Source organism: Hippocampus bargibanti, linkage group LG14, assembly GCF_051943395.1.
Source record: "Hippocampus bargibanti isolate YZ-2025 linkage group LG14, ASM5194339v1, whole genome shotgun sequence".
NCBI classification, from domain to species: domain Eukaryota; kingdom Metazoa; phylum Chordata; class Actinopteri; order Syngnathiformes; family Syngnathidae; genus Hippocampus; species Hippocampus bargibanti.
Window position 1 is genome coordinate 15,558,920 of NC_142747.1, and position 20,568 is coordinate 15,579,487.

A 20,568-nucleotide genomic window follows, 5' to 3' on the forward strand; every position below is an offset into this window, starting at 1 on the left:
TATTCAATCAGCCTCATAACCTTGTGCCGGTTTGGGCGGCCCATTAATGCACTCACCCAAATGGAGGCGGCCACTTTGACTGCTAATCCGACAGAACAGCAGAGTAGGATGAATGTCAGTGCTGTCGTCTGGAGTGCAGTACAATCGGCCGTGTTATTCCGGAAAGGAAATACAGTAAAATCTCGTTATATCGATATTCTCGGGAGTCGGAAAAAATATCGATATAACCGGACTATCGATATGTCCGATCCTGCGGCATGTAAATTTTCTCCTTGCGTTCATAGAAATAGTATCGTAATAAGCAGTACTATCGATATAACCGATATCGATATAACGAGACTTTACTGTATTTGGGAGGTGAGACTCCAGGAAGTGGTTGGAGGTAGAATGTGTCTTTTTGCCAACAGCTGTCGAGATCGACCCGTACATGCGTGACCGCAGGTGTTTCCAATGCGTTGTGAGGACTGTTACATATTCATAAATGTGATGTGCATTTGTGTGTGACCCTATATAGTCAGTCGCTCTCTCTTGGTACAGTGGCGGCAGCGAGAGAGAGACCAGGGCACTGCGGCGAGGTTTTGCGACCGTGCATTGCGCCGGCTTCTCGCTTTGGCTCAGGCTCTTGTTTATTTTCTGCAGGGACGTTTTAATTAGGGCCTCCAGCTGTCAGAGGTTCGTTAGCGCGCCCCTCCTCTCATCGGTCCGGCCCACCCCGCGGGGAGACGGCAGCATCAGGCAAATGAACACATTTGAGTCAAACAGCACGCAGACTGACAATAGCCCTTTGCTGCCACGCCACCGGCTCCCTGAGGTGGAGACATGGTTGTTTTATGCCTCATCTCCCCAACCCCTGGGGCCCTGAACAGAGTCTGGCCAAGACTGACAATGTGCTTTGCTGCCATCAGGCAAAGGTGAAGAGCAGTCGCAAGATAGCCAGAGAGGACAATCACCTCTTCCTTTGTGTGAACTGGAGATTGTGACGGTTTATTATTTGCTCGCAATGGCCTACATGGACTACACTTCCTTGATCGAAAATGATAAAAATTAATGATCTTTTTTGGAATGTTCTGAATTGTAATCTGCATGGATGAAGCTCAACTGCAAAAACTGACATACAGTAGATTAAAATATATATACAAAATTATGGAACCTGACCAGCTCTATTTTTTTCTTGGATTTCTTTTGGAAGTATCTGCCTTACTTCTTCCTCCCGCCATCTCCTGGTCCAGGGGCATAGTTTCTCATCCCTCTATCTTGCCGTCCATATTTATTTTTCATTACCCTGTTGGGCACAATAATTGTGCCCAACAGAGCAAGTGGCAACAAAAACTCCATACCTGCGTCTGTGGGAGACATTTAATCATGTTGTTTCATGAACAGTGGCCTCGTGGTTACGATATCTGCATAGCGGTTTTAGTGTTGCAATCTATGTTTTAGCTGTCTTGTTTGGAGGTTGTTTGTATTTCCACAGGAACTTCAGCTTCCAAATACATACCTGTGCATGTTTGTCTAACCAAGGGCTCTGCAACCGTTTTGAAACATGGAGCGACTTCTTGGGTACTGATTAAAATGAAGGGCTAACATTTTATACACAATTCGCTTACGCTCCCTTTATTTCTGTGATGAATGGGGATGGATAAATCCTGCCACTGGTTGTGTCAATATTTGACACGACCAGTATCGGCCACCCTCTTGGAGCCGTTTTATGATAGGGAACTATAACTTACATTTCTGACAAATAACTACAAATAAATGTCATTAACATTTAAAATAAAATAAAATAAAATAAAATAAAATAAAATAAAATAAAATAAAATCATTAATTTGAGCCGTTTTTAAGGGGAGAAAAAAAATCTATCCCAGAATATATATGCCATTCTCTAAAACGATTTGTAATTGTTTTTTGGGGGACATTTGGTATTGATACTTGGCATCAGTATCAGTGAACACTCAAGACTTGAACACTCAAAAAAAGTGTGATTTCTGCTCTTCATCTACAGTCGGCAATGGGGACAACAGCAGCCATACATCAGAATCAGAATCATCTTTATTGCCAAGTATGTAGGACACACAAGGAATTTGTTTCCGGTCGAACACGCTGCACTAGTATCATCATCAAAAAATTGCAAAGAGGCACTATACAGTTCAATTTGGGCTACTGTTCAAAGAGTTAATGGCTTGGGGGAAGAAGCTGTTTTACAAACAACAAACGGTATTAGTCCCATTTCTACAAATCGCTACATGTTTTTACATTTTTAAATGATCACTCCCATTCAGAGAAATTTTTGAGCACTTTGGTAGTGCTTTTGAAGCATTGTCCAACATCTCGTACCATCACGATTGAATGCTTTAATTACAGCGAACCTATTACATTTAAGGTATGCCTTTTCATTCAAGCAGCAATTTGTGGCAGATATTTTCTGCTTCTACCAGCTAGATCCGGAAAATTTTTGACAAATAAAAGGATACAAAGCATTTATTCCTGCCATTCTTCAATGTACACACGTCTACTGTGATGTCTTTAATAATTATCCTCAATTGACGGTAAAGTGAGTCCACATTTAAAAAAACATACGGAAGATATTGTGGAGGTCAATACTTGAGGCAAAGTCAACATTCAATATCACGGGAGATGTAGCAAAAACACACTTGGAAATCACATGAACAGAATATTTGATGTTGCTGCTTTTGCAGCTCTGCTTTCATGTTGTTGAGTAGTGATAATTGAGTGTCTGCAGTGTCGGGGGAGATGAAGTTTGGTATTCTGGTTGGAGGGCTAAAAACTACTTATCATGCATTACGGCCCTGCTTGGACCTCAGGATTTGGAAGTCAAAAGAGTTTCTAACGTACATTTTTATATATTTTTTTCGCCTGCTGATCAATCGACAGCTGCTGGACATGACAGACCCACCCCCGCAATCTCCTTAACGCCCTTTCGCCCTAAAACTGCATCCCAAGCCCTTAATATTCCATATTCGCACTTGCTCCGCATTCTGCCTCCGTACACCGCGCTTGACCTTGACGACTGGGGGATCATTCCCAATTCTCTTCAACTCTCAAGGGCCGCACCGCCACAGTTCTGCAGCCCTTTGGCCACTACCCCTCCCCCTCGAACCCCCGCCCTCTTTGCTCATCCCTTGGCCATTGCTTGGATCATTAATTATCTAATGAAATCAATACACCGTTAGATCGGACCGGAGTGACCCTGCCCGCCCTCGGGTGGCTTGACAGCGGTTCTGAAGTATAGAAAAGATGTGCTCCTTTGAGTCGCAATGTCCTGAAAACTGGCAGAAAACTGAATAAAGACACGCCCGATAAATAAATGATTAGAAGAGCAAAGAGGAGGGGCTGGAGTGAGGCAAATCAGAGTGAAATGATGGAGGAATGAAGATAGGGATGGAGGGAGGGTGAGGGGGATAATAGCAGCATTGCCGATGTTGGCGATTGGTGATCAATACAGTTCTCCTCCTTCTCCTTTATTACAAAGAGCTGTTGGTGAGCCTCGCTTTTATGTCACGGAATCATCGGAATGACTGTCTGCCGACTGCTCCCTTTCATTGGGTACACCTATTATGACATAAAACTGTCCTGTTGGGATAATCCAGTATTTTGCCACGCTCATAAGGAAACCAAAACATGAGTATTCCCAGAATGGTGCCGACAACTACAATAGTAAGCATGTTGTTATATTAATGCCTCGATGAATGTGTCAATCAAACCAAAGTGCTATTATCTTTGAAAGGCAATACTAAGACTTTTTATCCCCAAGACGACTGGATCAGGTCAGGATGACTTGTACACAAGACAGCTTGGCTGTTATTATACGAGCTGTGATACTTTAGGGCTTTGTGGCCTAACGGCGTCTCTTTCACAAGAGCAGACTCTTTGAGAAATAAATAAATAAATAAAATAATCATCCAAGCAACAGATTACACTCTTTCGACTCAAAACCAAACAGGAAGGATCAAGCAGATTTGTCCGAGAATGAAAAATAAATAAATCTGTAAATACAATTAAATGTGATAGAATTGAGTCCTCGGTGTTAAAGAAGGCCGACCCAATTAGAAAAGCACACGTTAGCTTAATCTCTACTGGGCAAAAGGGCTGCACATTGGATTTCCTCAAAGGTCCATTGTAGAAGTTGCATTGTGGACTGTCAGGCATTTTGTTAGGTACACAAACACATCCAAATGAGATCAAATAAATCTATGAAATTTTATATAAAATTTTATATTAATATATACACGCATATATATATATATATATATATATATATATATATATATATATATATATATATATATATATATATATATATATATATATATATATATACACGCATATACAGTAAAGTCTCGTTATATCGATATCGGATATATCGATAGTCCCGGTTATATCGATACTATTTCTATGCACGCACGGAGAAAATTACATGCAAACAGGGTCGGATATATCGATAGTCCCGGTTATATCGATATTTTTTCGGACTCCCTTGAATATCGATATAACGAGACTTTACTGTATATATACACACACATAAATATATATATATATATATATATATATATATATATATATATATATATATATATATATATATATATATATATATATACGCAGTGTCCTTGAGAGTTTTGAAATGCGCTTATAAATACAATTTATTGTTATTATTACGATTAAATTTCAGCATTTCTACATCACTAGATTTAAAATGTAACTTTTTAATACAGCTCTCAATAGACTGTGTATTAAGTGTGTGAGTGCACTATTCATCAAATGGTTGTTTCAAATTCAATTACCGGTAAAAAATAGTCACTCGATGTTCTATTCGTTTTCATATCGTTATCGTTTTTACTGATGTAACAGGTATTGATAAAAATACCAAAATGTGATTGTCATAACTTTGCATTGCAGATGAATATTGAAGTCATAGTTCTGTAAAGTGAAAAAAAAATAAAAATGGAATATATCTTTTTGAGATTCTTCAAAGTAGGCATCTTTTTTTTTGCCCAGAGAACTCTTGCATCCATATCCTGCTGACTGTAAACTTGCGCTGTGGATTGACTTGATCTCTCTCTCTATCAGGCTGAAGAAGCAAAATCCACTCCCGCAGGCAAGTACCACATTGGTTCTGACCTCCAAATAACCACGGGCCAAAGCGTAACGCGCAGGGTCACGATCTTATAGACACGCAAGCGTACACATACACACACACGGTAACATTGACCTATCAATTAGCTAGGTGCAAAAGTCAGCCTTCATAAAATCTGTGGAGATGTCTGGAGGATGCCGAACATCCGGCAGCCTCACTAAATTCCCACACACTTTTATATAATCCGTCAGGAAAGTGGTGTGATTTTATCATGTCATATATAGACAACAACAAGACAGATATGAAAATTCGAAATGGGATACCTCACGTGACAAAATGCAGTGTGTGTGTGTGTGTGTATACGTGCCATGGCCGGTAAATCCCTCCAGGCTGGTGTGTGAATGACAGTGGGGGTTATGTAAGAAGCCGCCACAGGGCCCGAGTGGACAGTCCGAGCGGAGATCAGGTCAGCCGAGTGTGACACTAAACACATCTCCCTGACACTGCGCTGACACCCTCTGTCACAGATGCACACACACACTGTCTGTCAACGCTTTTCAAGCACACACACACACATGTGCACACAAGCAGGAAGTGAGCGGCTGTCTATCAATACGGCAGACACTGAGCACCTTAGAGTACGTGCGTGGACCATAAGAAAGAGGAAGACGTGTGTGTTTTTTTCCTTGGGTCACACCTTGATGTTAAATAGATTCCAAATTCATCGGGACAAGTCAAATAGTATTCAAAGGTCATGTCGGTTGGAATTTAACGAACAAAATGAGAAAAGAAAGGCTCAACAATTTGCACTAAATCATCATGCATGAATGAGCGTTTTCAATTAAAAGAAATGCGGTTGTTTGATTTCAATCGTTATGAATACGGTATTACATGATGTTTTAAAAATAAATAAACAAATAAATAAATAAGCCATCTGTCTTGTGCCTCTAAATTGAAGCATAGGAATACCACCTTGCGTCAGGAAAAAAACACTTTTGCGAAGTCAGTTATACGTTGCAGGCACACACATCAAAAACGACTAAGCGCAATCTGTTTTTTCGACTAACACTGTTGCTTTTCGGGGTTTACACGTCAATGCAAGACTGTCAAGTTATTCTCGGTTACCTTTGGATTCTGTTTGTTGTTCAAAATATTCAAAGCAATGTCAAATTCAGGGGAAATGACCTCTTTGTTAAACGGTAAGGTAATTTTACTGTGCCTTCATCCACTTATAATAACCATCCTGACTTTCACACTCCTGATCGCACCAAATATTTGCCTTTTTTATTTTATTTTATTTTATTTTATTGGGCGCCATAGAAAAGTGACAATGATGGTAAAGGGGAAAAGTGGAGAAACTGTGAATTGATTACAAGGATTGATAGATCAGGCTGGGAGCACAGACGCACACACACATTTTGAGACACTCATGTCGTTAGAAGCTCGTTTCTACAAAATGAAAGCTTATCTAGCATGGATCCAGATAACTTGTCTCCCTTCACACTTGGAGTCATCTCAAATACCGTTTTACATTAAGGTGCTTCTCTTCTGGCTAGTAACGTCGTTCAAAAGTGCTTTGTGGACCAAATTCTACATGAATAGAGAAACTTTAGTGTTAATGTTATGACGTTGTTTAACAAAAAAGTAAACTTCTTATAAGCACTTGGCAAAATGTTATTTAAATGCAGCCCGTACAATTACAAATGGCTCCTATGGTTTGACCTTGAAACACACACATTCCATTTTTTCAACAATTCCTGTCAGAAAACATATTTAAAAAATACAGACAACTGCAAATTTCGCTTCAGAGACTGGATTAGGCTGCGATTGGCTGGTAACCTGTTCAGGGTGCCCTGGGATTGGGATCCAGCATCCCTCACGACCATTGTGAAAATAAAGCAGATCGGAAAATGGATGGAAATGGCCTGGAATGGCGGCAATTTACAGGATTCCCCTGGAATTCTAATAAAATATTAACTACACTTATTTTTTTGCATTGCTTTTTCTCCATCAATACGCGCAGTGTGGTGATTAGTTATGCTCAAAAGAGCTTTTTGCTATAATGGCGGCAAAGAGGATGCAAAGCTCACAGCGTGATCATCAAAAAAAAAAAAAAAAGACACAGAGGTGCTGATGTGGGGAAAATAAAACTTCTCTCGACACCGCCTGTAGAAGGCGTTCAAATTTCCTTCTGCTCGTCTCCCGCCAAACGATGCGAGGCAGGGTCACACGCGTTTTGGCGGTGATCGGGACGCCTAAAATGGAATCCAGAGGAGGAAGCAGGGGCCTTATAAAAACGGCCTAAAGGGTCACAGACGAAGCGCATTATACATGTACAGCACATATATATATATATATATATATATATATATATATATATATATATATATATATATATATATATATATATATATATATATATATATATATATATATACATGCATGCATGCATACATACATACATACATACATACATACACATATATATATATATATATATATATATATATATATATATATATATATATATATATATATATATATATATATATTTGCGCATGTCAGGACTGAAGCGGATGGAAAGGCTCAGAGGCTCAGCGGGCCCATGCACGAAATGTGATGACGCGGGTCTGTTTCTAGTCAGGGGCGCAATCCCATTTTTATTGCCGCTCCTGGCGTCAGATGACTGCAACGTGAAAGTGAAACGAGAAATATTCATTTTTTTTTAGGAGATGTAAATTCCACAGGGAACTTTTTTCTGTATTCTTTTCATAAAGCAGCTGGTGATTATGCGTGGTGATGTGCGTATTTTTGCATGGCAGCTTCTATTCAAGCAGGTGTGTCTGGCACAGCGCACTTTTGTAAAAATTCAGACTTCCTCCAAAGCTTGACAATTCATTTTATGGAATTCTGAATACACAAGAAAATTCTGAAGCAATGTTGGATGAACAGCAACTCTCAGTTCTTGAGTGAAATGTGTCAGCCTGCTAAGAAACAACTACAACAACAAAAAAAGCTTCTTGGCACTTGACGAGAAGTTGCATGCAAACATGGAAGGAAGGCACATACAGGCTCTTGCATAACAATCCTTAAGAGCGACGTGCGCACATAAATGGCAAAGTCCGTTCCAACCTCAATAAGAGAAATAAAACAAAACAAAAAAACAGACACCGTGGGAGCAGCTGCGTGACAACAAAGTGGCAGGTTTGACGCTGTTTACTTTGTGTGTTCGTCAAAGTCATTGTGCCACCTCGGACCACCTGCTGCAGACTGCCTGAAGGCTCTCCAACGTTCCTGAGCAACTAATCTGTGACCGATTCTGCCTCTGCAGGTGGACACGAACCCACTGCTATACATCACACAAAAAAATATGCAAACCGCAGTGATCCAAAATATCCTTCCCGTAGCTAAAATGATCTAAAAAGCAAATATTCAGGAGGAGAATGAAGTCAGATTCAGAGTGGTTTGTGGAAGTAACCAGTACAAGGGCATTTTGGACGTTTCTATTTTTTTTTCTTAAATGAATTGAAACCAGTTACATCGACAACATTTTTAAAAGTTGTAGAAAAAAAGTTTTCCATGAAAAGCCCAAATAAGGCATTTGGCTGTTAGACAAAAGTTGCATATGCGCATAAACAGCCAATAGAAAAGTGTGTCGAAACCAAACAAGCATGCTTGCATGTGTTGCATGATGCGTGTGTGCGTGAATTAATTTGCATGATCTACTCACCTGACGGGCATGTCCAGTTTGGGATGTGTTGCTTGTGATCTGATCCACTTTGTCTCTCTCACTTCCTCTTCTCCGATGCCCCAGCCCTGCCCTGTCCTGGGTGCTCCCCAACCCACCCCGCCACCACCACGTCGATCCTAAACACAACAGACAAACACTGTTTGTGTGCGTGTGCGTGCGTGTGTATGTGTGTGTGGCATCCAATGGGCTCAGGACTGGGGCAGCGTCTGTCCTGAGCCTCCCTCTTTCACTTTCACAGAAGCAAAGCCGGAAACATTGTGGACTCCAAGTGTGCGTCTCGTGTTGTGCGTGAGTGTGTGTGTATATGTGCGTGTGTGTGAGCTAGCTGATGTACCTCTCCTCGCCTCTTAGACTCACTTCACTAACACTCTGCTCCGCTGCCTCCAGGAGATGGACTCGGATTAGGACACAGCCAGTGTGAGAATTTCTTCAAAACCCCTCTCTCTCTACCTCTCTCTCCCTTTCTCGCGCTCTCTCCTCGCCTCCGTCTCTCGATCAAGCCCCTCTCCTCTCGCCGAAGCTTCCTCCAGGGGAAAGCTGTGCACACACCAGTTGTCTCAGCCTTCAGCTGCTCCCTCTCCCCTCTCTCTCTCTGGCTGTCTCAGTCCCTAGTACATATAAAAGGCATGCTTGTTCAGCCCCCTCGCCTCAGTCTCTTCCTGGCGCTCTTTCGCTCTCCGCCTGCCTCGTGCTTTTTCGTTTATCACCCACCCCCCTCGTCCCCCCCCCCCCCCCCCCCAACAAACCAAGCAACCAAGCAAGCCAGCCAGATACCTCGTTGCCTCCCCTCCCTTCTTTGCCTCCCTCCACACTTTTTCTTTCTCACTGTCAAAGTTGCCTTTCAAATGCTGATGAGCAGCCGGAGCGAAAGAATGAAGGAGAGGAAGGGCGACGGAGAAGTGAAACGCTCAAACAAGTGGGGAGATTCCGTCACCCCCTCAAAAAAAGACACATCCCGTCCTGTCCCAGCTTCAGAGGCCATATAAGGTACACCTGCAGGAGATCATGAAACACGTCTGAAAATGCCTTTCGATCAGGTTTTTCATTGACACCCAATTTTGAATAGTTTACTGTTGTATGTGTTCATTGGTTGTAGGATGCAATACAATACAATACAAAATAATACAGACGCTTCCCAACTTACGAAGGAGATACGTTCAAAACGGTCGTTTGTAAGGTGAATTCGATCGTAAGTTGCTTCAGTACGATATTTTGTATGGCATGTATGTGTAGGCTTATATAAGTATGTTTAAGGTTTATATCAGTGTGTTTACGGCTTGTATGAGTAACCTGTATTGGTTTGTACTGAAAAATAAACATTTAATAAAATATCTGCTCCATACAGTGAACGTACTACTGGAGAGAATACTACGTGTTAGAAGGAGAGATAGAGAGAAAGCTCTCATAGCACCTCATGTCGGTATTAACAGCAGAAAAGAAGCACTACTCGGAAAAAAGCGTAATACACAATCTAACTTACAGCATTTCTGTTTGAGCATTTTTCGACATACCCGCAAAAATTTGTATGTACCGTTGTTCATAACGCCAATGTTCGTAAGTAGGGGCGCGTCTGTACATATATATTTTCATGTATGTAGCGCTTTAACAACAGCTGAAGCTGTAAGCTTTCCTTTTTTTCCATGTTAGCGCGCGTTGTTCCAGCTTCAGATGATGTTAAAGCGCAAAAGAAATCAATATGTATGTATTGCATTGTATTTTGGACACTTCAAGCTCATATAACTCCAAACCCATATAATTTAGGAATTAACTCTTTTTTGCTGATGAAAGATGAGAGTCTAAGGTTTCTAACGTTGTATTGAGTGTTTATGTATTCCTAAAACTCACTATTCCGTGGGTCCTGCAATTTAAGTGAAAATGACAAAAACCCTGGCACTGAAATGGACACATTTTAGCACATCGTCTGGCAGTGAATGAGTTAATAATAAACGGCCAAGTGGTTTCCATTTTGAGATCATGAAAATTGTATACCTATTTTTAAACGTACCGTACTTTATTGTCTTGAAATATTTCCATTAATTTTGGTCAATGCAATGAAGTAACATCAGAAGAACAGACGCAATACAGCCGGCTAAAACAACACACTTCACGAAAGCCTGGTTCATTGAAAAGTGATCAGAAGGACAACTGTGTCACTCTGTCAGCATCAAAGGATGCAGAGTCCTTTGGTTCTATTAACCTGAACGCTAACTGCACTGCTAGCGCTGTTAGCACGTCCTGTGCATCTCACACAGGTTTAGCTGCTAGCGCCGCTAGCGCGATACAATACAGTGTTCATCTAAATTATTTTATATATACAGGTAACATCCGACTTACGACCGAGTTCCGTTCTGACCAAACAGTCGTAAATCAAAAGGGTCGTAAGTCGAAATCCATTCAAAATGTTGAATAGAGACTCGGAGGCTAAATGACTCGCAAACACCTCCCCTCTGGTGCCATCACACGCTGTGCGAGAGTGAGATGCGGGCTGGCTGGCCAAAATTGTCGTACGCATTGCCGGCCTGCTAGCGCATTGTGGTGTTAAAAATAGGGGTCAGGAGGTCATGGTCGTAAGTACGGGTGGTTGTAATTCGAGCCGGTGTTTTTTTTATTTATTTATAGTATAGTATTTAAGTTGAATTTTAATTATTTCATTAGTTTTGCTTAAATATATATAGATAGATATTATAATAACCTTCTGCGGTTTGATTTAGGAATCCTTCTGTACTTGTGTGGACATCCTCCTTCATTCCCAAAGTGAAGCTTTTTAGGTTCAGTGAATACACCAAATATTCCATAAGTGTGAATATGAATCTCAGTAGTTGATTGTCTATACGTGGCCTTTGATTATTTGGCTAATTCTCGCCCAAAGTCATGCGAGATAAACTCCAACGCATTTGCAACCTAAATGAGGAAATGCAGTATAGAAAATGAATGGATGTTTAGTATCAGTTTGCTGAGGTGAATCATGCTGGGAACAGTTCCTAATGTTTTGATCCTCTCGTCGAGCGAAATAAAATATTAAACAGCTGTCAGTATGATGGAGTGCAGTTCTGCACTACTAGAAGCACAATCAGAAACATATTGTTGCATTCATTTAATTGATTAATTAGTTAGACTTTTTGTGATTTCTGCATAAGAACAGTGACTGAGGGTATTTTTTTTATCATAAATAAAAATAATAATGGGAAAATAAGGCAGAATCAGTAAAGAAAATGAGAAATGAAAATGTCCTAATTAATATCAAATAAAAGCAGCAAAAAAAAATAGATCTTATATATCATTTTTAAAAAATGTTATAAAAATAATTAGGGGTGATTTAGAAACCCTACTGAAGTAAAAATGTCCGTATAATGTATTTCATTGAGTGCCTTATAAAATAGTCTGTTTACATGTAAAATGGGGATTTATCGCCTTGTGATCCTTTAATGCAGTAGCCTCTTTGAAACAGCATAAATTAGCGGTTTTTTCTTAGCGCGAAAACGTGGCCTGGGATAGCGGTTAGCTTGTCTGCCTCACAGACAGGAGAACTTGGTTTGAATCCCCTTTGGAACTTCTCTGTGTGGCATGATTGTGTGGTATTTATCATATTTTATGATTTTTCTTTTTGTCATGAAATATTTGAGGGATGTTTGGATTAAACCATGACTCCACTAAACTTTTAGTGGTAACCATTGGTGGCTAACCATAAAACTCTCTGCTGCAAAATGGGAAAAAAAATGATTCAGACAAGTCAAATTCTTTGTGGTGTGATTGTATTCAATTTTAATTAGCAAATAAAAGCATCAACAAATATAGATGTGATATATATATATATATATATATATATATATATATATATATATATATATATATATATATATATATATATATATATATATTATATATGTTATTAAAACATGGAGATTTACATGATTTAAAATTAAATTATCCATCAATATATTGTGTATATACATATATTGCTTTGGATGAGCCTTACTTTATTAGTCTCCCAGTGGAAAATTTTACATTTCACAGCAGAAAAGTTATGACAGGATGTGGAAAGGAAAGAAAGAAGTCGAAAAACAAAATATAGGAGCTGAGCTGGCCACTTTACCATATATATATATATATATATATATATATATATATATATATATATATATATATATATATATATATATATATATATATATATATATTATTCGGGGGTAAAGAGTATTGTAATCCTTCTGAAATTGATATTATAACTTAAACAGAGGGCAGCAATATTATAGGTACCATATTTTCCAATATATAAGGTGCACCGAAGAATAAGGCGCACCCCCGATGAATGGTGCATTTTCAAACTTTTCCCATATATAAAGCACAAAGGTCTATAAAGTGCACCTTCAATCAATGAAAAAGTTTTTCCAAATATAATATAGATATAACAGTTTTCCAAATATAAGGCGCACCATGTTATGAAATGCTACGGTAGAGGCTTGTGTTACACACCACTTCTTCACCATGGGGAAATTTAGTTGGTGGCAGCTGACAGTAGTTGCGAGACCCGTTGTGGCTCAATATTACTTCACATATAAGGCGCACTTTTGGATAAAGCGCAGGGTCATCTTTTGACGAAAATCAAGGCTTTTGGGTAAACCTTATACACTGTAAAATACAGCATTATATGTAATTTGTCCAAAAGGGGTGACTGTTACTGTGATGTGTTGTTTGTCTATATGTGCTGGCATCCAGTCCAGAGTGTATGTACTCTGGCTCTCGCCTCAAGGCAGGTTGGGAAAAACTCCAACTCACCTGTGACTCTAAAGAGCAAAAATATCAAAACACACTGGACTAAACTGAATATGAGAAAAATGCTGAAACTGTTTTTAATGAATGTGTTTTAGTGTTTTTGAAAAAAAGAGATTAATCATCACGAGATAGCAAAAGTCGCCACTTTTGAAAATAAACCTTGGGAATCTGCGCGATAAGAGGACATTTCATTAGGTACACTGTACACTAATTTAGAAGATTTTTTTCAGAAAGCTTATAGGCACCGTCTGCCAAGTATTTTTTCCCCTAATGACGACTGCATAAACAGAAGTGGTATTTCTCTAAACAGCACACGCACATACACACACGCACACACAGTGGTTTTGGAGCCTTTTAAATATAGCGATAGAAATATTTCGCAATATTTGACATTGTGTACACGAAATAGCAGGGGCAAGGGCAGCACCTGTTTAAATTGTGGCACATATAGTATATATATATCAACTCAAAAACAAATAACGATGAATTGTTGTTTACGTGTGAAAGATGAAGCATGAAACGTCAACCTTAATGACTCTGAAACTTCACGAGGACAATTTGTCTTGAGCGCTATCTTGACGCTTAAAGAAATGTTGGCCATACTCATGACATGATGAATGAAAACTCTCAAAATAATCATATTCAAAGTGATTTAAGTATTTCAGTGATAGCGGAAAACTGGCTAAAGTTTTGTGTTGTGTGTGATGTTGTAAACTGACACACCTTGATCAATAACACTGTGCCTTAATATAAAAAAAAAACAATAAAAATACACTGTAATAATGATTCAGTTGAAACATATACATACATAAACAAACTGGCGGTTATGAATGAATTGTATAATAATAATAATAATAATAATAATAATAATAATAATAATTATTATTATTATTATTATTATATTGCGTTTAAAAGGTAAACAAAAAAATGGACTTTCAAGATGAACCTCAAGTGTTTCCCAAGGAACCATCCAAAACCCGAAATTAGTCTTGCAGTGAAGAAATGTACATTTCACAGCAGAAAAGTGATGAAAGTAAGAGAAGAGGAAAGAAAGAAGTAGAAAAACAAAATACGTACAGAAGCTGCTGGAAAGGCAGCCACACTTGTGGCGCCATCTTGAAGTCAAAACAACAACAACAAAAAACTAAATAACATATAATGTGACACAAGCCAAAAGACACAGACAGTCATTCAATCTTAAGCACTTTCTGCACCCTTTTTGTTGTATGAAGCCGTTCTACATGAAAGAGGAGAGGATCAAGGCATCCTTTTCACCAGTGGATCAGAAATGTCCTGGTGAAATATGCACATCTGCTACAAGCTCAATGTTGAAAGCAAACACGAAGCTGTAGCATCCATTAACGAAAATAAATTGTGTCACATCTCCTGTCCCACGTAAATCCGCTTCAATTCTAAGCCGCGACAGTTCCACATTCGCATTGGCGCTCTGCACTGACGCTCATTTCTTCTCATCGCGGGCTCTCTAAGCCATGCATCCATCCAACCGCAGACTGTCCAAAGAAAAAAAGCACAATCGCCCCAGAGCTGTCCAGCGATGACAGTCAAATGGCACTGACATTCCTCTGAAATCAAAAACAGTACTGGCATATTCATGCTGCCGAAAAGGCGCAACCGCTCATCAGAGTCTCCCCCCTTGATGAACGTCGTGGCCAAAAATGTTGAAAAACAATCCGTATCCATTCCACATGACACACAACAACTCAAAGTGATGAAAGAAAACACAAAAACAACACAAAGACAATCAAAAACGCAAGACTTGTGAGAGCACGTGTTGACGGCTGCCTACTTGGGCGCCATCTTGGACTTCTTTTTCCATCATTTTTTACATTTAATCTGCATTTCTTTGTTCTATTTAAGAGCTAAAACATTTGTTGATATTAAGATCATGACCGGCTGTCATTTGTGCCACCGTGTTGCTCTGTTAGAAAAAAAGTCTGGTGGTGTTTGTATGAGTGTCAATAGCCGTTTGCCCCCCTTATATGTGCTCCGCGATTGAAAGGTGTCTTGTGTTTTGACCTTTCCAATTCCCACATAGTTGCTGATTAAAATGGCCGCCGAATCAAGAGTCAAGTCCAAGAATGATGAGTATGTGGACTCACTATATGAGCAACTCAAAATGGATGACTATTGATGCGAGACCGTGCGCGTAAACAGCCCATGCATGTCTACGTGAACAAATAATCACAGTCAGACTCACTCAAGTCGACTCTCTATACCAAAATACGGCCCCTACCCTGCGCACCCACCCCACCCCCCGCCCGCTTTCCACCTCTCCTCTGTTCGTTCCCCTTGCCCTCAAACGCTACTCAGAATATTGATACATCACCCCCACCTCATCTTCCTTTCCTCCCTCTCTCCCTGTCTCTCCCTCTCTCCCTCCATCACTCACTTTCTCCGCTGAATACTGATAGGCTGTCTCGTCCGTGGTCTGAGTTTCAAATCTCTCCCCTCCCTTCGCGCTTGCTCCCGTTCTCTGCGGCTGGAAAAAGCGGCGGCATAAAGGAGCAAATAGCACACAAGTCAGAGCACGGAGGTAGACATAAATTCACTTAAGTACCATTTCAGATTATGTCAAGCCAAAAAAAAAGAGCGGGGGAGGGGGAAGGGGGGTTGAGAGGAAGAAGAGGAAGGAAAGAGGGGGGTCTGGGGCTGAGGGACAAGGAGGGGAGGCATGAGAAGAAAAGTGCTGCTTTGATTGGCCTGCAGCGGAAACTGGCCTGAGTGGTCCGTCTGCACAGTGTCGAGCCGCCGACAAAAGGGAAAAGACGTGTGAAAAGTTCAGGCAAATGAAGACGCATTCAGGGATTTTTTGGACGACAACCGCCCTCCCACCTCATTGTGGGATTCACGGCCGGCGCAAGCAGGGAAGCGGGGGACTGAATGAGGTTGTCAATGACCCCCCCCCCCCTCCTCGCCCAAACACACACATACACACACACACCTTACACCACAGCAACAAAACAGACTGACATGTTGCTTTTCTCACAGAAGGCGCAAAAGCTTTTCAGAACTGTTTGTGTTTATGTGCTGTATGCGCCCGCCTCACTGCCTGTGTGTGTGCGCGTAGTCTCGTTCTGTCTGCATTAGCAGTACACAGACACTCACACAGAGTGTCTGTGCATGTTTGTCCTCCAAGTCTTCCCCATTTGTCCTTGAAGCAGACTTGAGGGGAATATGTGTCTTTCTAATAGAGAGAAAGTGTGTGTGTGCATGTGTGTATGTGTGTGTTTATTCATGGGGGGGGGTCACTAACTTGAACAAACTAGCACTTGTCGCTCCAACAGGGGGCAGGATGTGACAAGCAAGGTGGATTTTTCACTGCTGCCAAGAACAAGGACATGTGGACTACTGGTTGAGCCGATATTCCCCAAACAATTTTTGGGAGAATGCTATCTAGTAACATTAGAGGTAGAAATTAATTAATGTCAAATAAAAGTGGAGTGGACGAGATTTAAAGAGGAATTACAACAGAAGTATGTATATACTCAATTTAGATATATAATCCTCCATTCTGAAAATACAGTGAGACCTCAATTTACGAACTTAATTGGTTCCCATACAGAGTGTGTAAGGCGAAAAGTGTGTATCTAAAAAAAAAATTCCCATAGGAAACCATTAAAATGCGAATAATCCGTTCCCGGGTTTCCATAAAATATACTTTTCAACTGAATAAGCCTAAAAACTACACACAACATACCGTTTTCTATGTATAATAAATGTGGTATTGTATTGTAATGAAAGAAATACACTGCATTGTACCACAAAGTCACTTTATTTACATTTGTGATGGTCATTGACGGCTTGATGGAATGGCGTTGGAGGTCGAAGGTCAAAGGGAATTGCTGTTTGGAAAGAGAGGCGCATTACATGAGGACTGTAATTAAAGAAATAAACTGTGCTGTAAAATAAAGTTTTATTTACCTTTTTGATGGTCGTTGATGGCTTATGGAAGGAGAGTCACCTTCCATAAGGACTGTTGGTAACTTAACCTCTGGTGCTGTTCGTTTGTGTGCTTCCGCCGAAGATCACTTCGCCAGCCGTGGTGGGTGTGTATTATGAAAATAGTGCTTATTATAAGGTTTAATTTTCAGAAATTTGAAGTTTGTAAGACGAAAACTTTGTAAGATAAGGTGTTTGTAAGTTGAGGTCTCACTGTAAGGCCAAGCAACACGAAAAAATGACTGGATGGTTTCACTTAACTTGCTAACTGTTTACTGCAGCTTGCGGTCACTAATTCTATTATTCTGCAGCAGTGGAGTCGCAAGAAGAATCTCTGCCAGTATATATGGCAGGTGAATCTGCGCCTCACCTGTCATGGAAATATCAAATGAAAAAATAAATTAAAGTTATATTTATTTAGTGATTTGTACTTTAAAGTTCTTTTCCATTTAACTTCACCATTTTTGGATTTTTTTTCTAAATCACTGAATTTTCACATTTACCGTTCAAATACTAAATAGAGACGAGCGGTGAGGCAGCAGCCGGCTGAGCCTCACCATGGATTGCACAATGACTATGCAAACTGTGCTGGCTTGCTCTGCAGTGAGACCACAATGCTGTCCCTCTGAAGTGTTCAAAAGCTTTTAGTATATGAAATACATTTCTACAGTTTAGCTGGTGTGTATAATGTACAGTCAGTGTACATTGTAAACACTGTACTACAGTGTTTATTTTATTTTATTTTATTTTTATCAAAACTGTGTGCATAGGTGAGGCACACAGTTCTCCTGCCTCATGACAGGGGGTGCTGGCGATTCCAGAGATTCTTCTTGCGACACCACTGCTGCAGAATAATAGAATAACAGTTAGCAAGTTAAGTGCAACCATCCAGTCATTTTTTCGTGTTGCTTGGCTTTATTTTCAGAATGGTGGATTACATATAAAAAAAAAGAATGTTCTAAACTGGACTTTCAATCGAAGCAGGAGATAATAATTAAAGGAAGGCCAACACTGGACTGTATCGCTCACAAACGGTGAGGCTCAGCTTTTTGGCCAAGAAGGATCTCATTGAAAGTATTTGTGAGTTGCTCCTGCTCGTGCTCGCTGTTCCAGCTACTACAGCATCAGTGGAGCGGTCATTCTTAGCACTGAAAAGACTGAAAATATACAGTCGGAACAGGACTGATCAAAGACGACTTTCTTCACTGGCTTGTAGAAACTGAAGAAAGATAAGGAAGGCTTCTACAAAGAAGTTATCAGTGCCTTTCTTCAGAAGGGGTGGCACATTTACTTCATTTCTCAGTAAAGGTAACACGATAATAACGTTTTTTATTGTTTTTTTTACCATGTTACAGTTTGTATACAGTATATAAAGAATGCTGACGTGACATTTTAAACAAAACACGTTAACTGTTGCCAATCAAATGGTGAATAAGATACTTTGTGGAGTTCATATGTTTGTAAATCTGACTGTGATAACGTCAGTGCCTCACCAGCCATGAACCTCACCGCACGTCACGTCACTATATATTTTCCTTGTATAAAAATGAAATGAATATACAAAATTCCCTATGTTACATCGTGTTCTGAAAGCAACATTGGATGACCTTTACAGCGTGAGTTTGTATAAACACTTCACAGACCCTTGACCTGAAATGTTAGCATGAATGCTAATGCTAACACCTAATGTGAGCTGTGCTATGTCTGAGAATAACTGCAGTTTTTTTGGGCAATGAGATACATAATTCTTTTTAAGTCATCATCAGACCTGAATTCTTATTAAATAATCAACATCACTGATGCTCTAACTTTCAAAAGACGTCGAAAAAGGAAAAGCAAATCACAAGGAGACGGCGGCTACACCATTGATGTCATCTGTCCTGTCATTCATCAACATCTACATTCCTCGATTTAACGTCAAAGAAACAAGAGAACAAGCTCAGTTGTCGACACTTGATAATATTCTTATTTAGAATAACATTGTTTAATCCCGACTGCAGACGCACACGTTAGCGGCGAGTACAAAAGGTTCTTTTAATGATGCCGTAAGAGGAGATAATATTCTAAATGTATCAGACAATTCTTTGAGGGCGCGTGGCCATTAAAGAGCCATTTTGCTGTCTGTTGAATATGCTCCTCCATATTTCATTCAGATGCATATCTATGTTTCACACCGTCTGCCTGCTCCGTTATTCTCTATTCAGAAGTGACCCAATGCTCCCTGCCATACAATCCTTCACCTTCCTGGCTTAGAAGTAATTACCACTTTAATTTGCTGCCTGCTTTTGTGCACGTGTATCTGTATCTGCGTGCGCGTGCACGTTGGTGTGTGTGTGTGTGTGTGTGTGTGTGTGTGTGTGTGTGTGTGTGTGTGTGTGTGTGTGTGTGTGTGTGTGTGTGTGTGTGTGTGCGTGTGTGTGTGCGTGTGTGTTTCTGGATACTAAGGGCAAAGAAATGCATGGATTCATCACCTCAACCGTGTGGGTGGGATTTGAACAGCTTTTCAATAATTGATAAGTAATAATTTACATTTAAATATAGTGAGGGAACAAAAATGCTAATCGATCTACCTCTTATTTTTTATTTATATATTTGTTAATCATGGTTGGCAAATCTTCATTGCGTTTTATTCAGTTGTTTGGCTAGTGTAATGTCATAATGACTCATAAACAATCAGTTTAAAAGATTGAAGCCACAAGGTCATTTGATGTTTTGGACAATCAATATTAGCTGAATAACATGTCAAAAACAGAGGTGGGTTTGAGTGGCCAAAAACTGTAAAAAGGGAATAACAGAGTTCAAGTCAAAGTAAAACTGAGACTTCCAAAGTACTGAATAACAACTGGTAATCTCAGATGATTATTTTAATTTTATTTTATAGATAGCTACTGTATCTAGCTAGCTAGGTGTCAATCTATCAAGCTTGCGGGTTGAGTGAACGCTGGCGCGTGTGGCTGCCAATGCTCACCCGCAGAAAAAAATATGCTGTGA

General features: G+C 39.9%; 1 protein-coding gene across 2 annotated transcripts in view; it reads right to left on the reverse strand.

Annotated features, from left to right (window-relative positions):
* Positions 1–9,429, reverse strand: part of npas1 (neuronal PAS domain protein 1) — a 55,317-nt gene extending 45,888 nt beyond the window's left edge. Inside the window, exon 1 of one of the 2 annotated variants that reach the window (XM_089014248.1) lies at positions 8,824–9,429. The gene's annotated coding sequence lies outside the window, so the exon portion shown is untranslated. The remainder of the gene's footprint in view (positions 1–8,823) is intronic. The other variant, XM_089014249.1, reaches the window with a different exon arrangement.
* Between the last annotated feature and the right edge of the window lie 11,139 nt (positions 9,430–20,568).